Genomic DNA, 2,500 nt, shown 5'->3' with positions numbered 1-2,500 from the left:
ATCTGATAGCTTGCCACCGATGCTGATACGCTGGGTGCGGTTGTGAAGGTAAGATTTAAACCATGAGATCACAGTTCCAGAAAAAACCAAACCGCTTCTCCAAGGGTGGAAGAAGCAGGCATTGATCAATGGTATCGAAAGCTGAGGAAAAATCGACAAGTATCAGCAATGCCTCATTACCATCATCAACAGCTCTAAGGAGATCGTTGTGTACCCGGAGTGGGGCCGTTTCAGTGCTGTGATAGCGGCGATAGGCTGATTGAAGTACAGGGTATAGATCATTCAAGTGAAGATGGGACAGAAATTGAGGGAGAACGGCGCGTTCAAGACCCTTGGATACAAATGGGAGATTAGATACAGGCCTGTAGTTGCCATGGACATTCGGGTCAAGATTAGGCTTCTTGATGATTGGTGTAACCAGGGCAGACTTAAAAGCATCAGGAATATATCCAGACGCTAATGAACTGTTGATGATCTCCAAGATGGTTTGGAGCAGAACATCAATTGATGCATTCTTTAAGTAAGATAGTAGGCGTAGGATAGAGAGTGCAGGATTTAGTACGAGAGGTAACAATCATGAAACGAATTTCATCAGAGTTTAACAGATGAAACTCAGTCCCTCGTTCAGGGAAATCCAATTCAGGAGGATGGGTTAAAAGCCCACAGTCAGTAGTTGAAGTAGAGTTCCTTGGGTTATCAACTCTGGTCTTGAAGTAGTTGGCAAATGTAGATTTAAGATCATTTTTGTCGATGTTTGTAGGAAGGATCTGAGGCTTCTTAGCATTAACCAGCCTGTCGACTTCTTCAAACAGAGCTTTCTCATCAAGGGTTTTCAGCTTGTTATTGTGATAGCAAGTTTTAGCGTCAGTGAGGAGACAATGATATGCAGTACAGTGATCGCGATATATAACTGACGATCAACTGCTAAGGCAGTGGAGTGTCATTTACGTTCCAGACGGCGCCTCACAAGTTTAGCTTCTCTCAGAGAATCAGTAAACCAGGGAGCGTGAGGACGAAGGGTAACATAACGCCTTCGCTGAGGAGCATGTAAGTCCAAAAGATCACGGAGAATGGTATGATACTGAAGAGCTGGTTCAGACATAAGATTAGTCACCGAAGATGAAGAAGCTATTGATTCTTTGAAATGATCAATATTAATCCTACGTAGATTACGATGGTTCACGAATAGCTGTGTTGGTCTACTCCCTTGGGATCGAAAGGCGGCAAACAACCAGAGCGTGGTCAGAAGGCAACTCCAACGACGGTGATGACTGATTAGCCATAAGGTTCGTAGATTTAGTGATTAGTAGATCGAGAATGTGGCTACGTGTATGCTGGGTAGACTGTGCAATATGCTGTTGGAGGCCAAAAGAGTGCAGTAGATCGAGGAATGCAGAAGCATCATGGTCACTCTGAGCATTATCCACGTGAACATTTAAGTCTCCAGTGATAATAAAATGGCCAGATGAAATAATTAGAGACTCCAGAAACGTCGAAAACTCTTTAAAGAAGAGGGGCATAGATAATTTATTCCGCGTGGACGGAGGAGTTCGGTAAATAGCAACCAATCGAAGATAAATAGAACCAGAAGAAAGTTGGACTGTGATGACGAATATCGTTGTCGATACTAGTACACACAACGCTGAACCACTTCAATTTGTTTTTTACCACAATATTCAAGGCCAAAGAAAGTTTTTATTTCAGAGCGTGACCAAAATCATGACACAAAGAAAAAGCAAGCGTTGTCTATAACTTTCTCGCAATATGATTGGTTTATTTTCCAAATGGGATTTCCTGATTGCCTATCACATTGCGTGACAAATTGACGCGAGCATGACGCGTACAGCGTTGTCTAGACTCTTATCGACAACGGCAAATTAGCCAATCAGATGGTGAGATTACAAGCAATTGTGCTTCGTTGCAGCACAAAGTAGGGTATTGCTTTGATGAACCACACGATGTTTTTGAAGTTCATTTTTTAATGAAGACAATACATGTTTCGGATGAGACATCATCCATCGTCAGTTGTACAGTGAGAAATAAAGTTATTTATGCAATAAGTAGTATAACAATAAACACTTAATGACTGGTCCCGAGGGAAACATTGAGATTCGAGGGAAACAAAATGAACTGTTTCCCGAGGGACCAACGGCAACAGCAACGGCGGTCATCGGTCGACATTCGCGGGTAACAGAACATTGTTACCCTCTGACGTCATAGGTTTTGCACTGTTGCCGGTCAGAGACTTTTGGCGGGAAGCAGTTTTATTGTTAGATGTCATGTAACCAATGAGAGCGCGCGCTGCTGGGGGAAAAAACTCAGCTATACAACAAAGTGACATATTAACGAGAATAATTAAGGATGAAGGCGCGAACCCTAAAAAGAGAGTAAAACTGTTTAAGCTAAGAAAGGAGACTAATTAGTATGAAAGGGACAAATTAGGATGTTTGACATGGGAATTTAAAGACGAATGTTCCCAAAGGATGTGCATGGCTTCCTT

At 42.4% G+C, this 2,500-nt stretch overlaps 1 protein-coding gene across 1 annotated transcript in view; it reads left to right on the top strand.

Moving 5' to 3' along the window:
• LOC138011419 (VWFA and cache domain-containing protein 1-like) overlaps window positions 1-2,500 on the top strand; it is a 35,952-nt gene that overhangs the window by 15,533 nt on the left and 17,919 nt on the right. The gene's annotated exons all lie outside the window — the stretch shown is intronic.

This window comes from Montipora foliosa, chromosome 7, assembly GCF_036669935.1.
Source record: "Montipora foliosa isolate CH-2021 chromosome 7, ASM3666993v2, whole genome shotgun sequence".
Classification (NCBI taxonomy): Eukaryota; Metazoa; Cnidaria; class Anthozoa; order Scleractinia; family Acroporidae; genus Montipora; species Montipora foliosa.
Note: the sequence above shows the minus strand (reverse complement) of the source record. Positions and strands in the feature narration are given on the sequence as shown.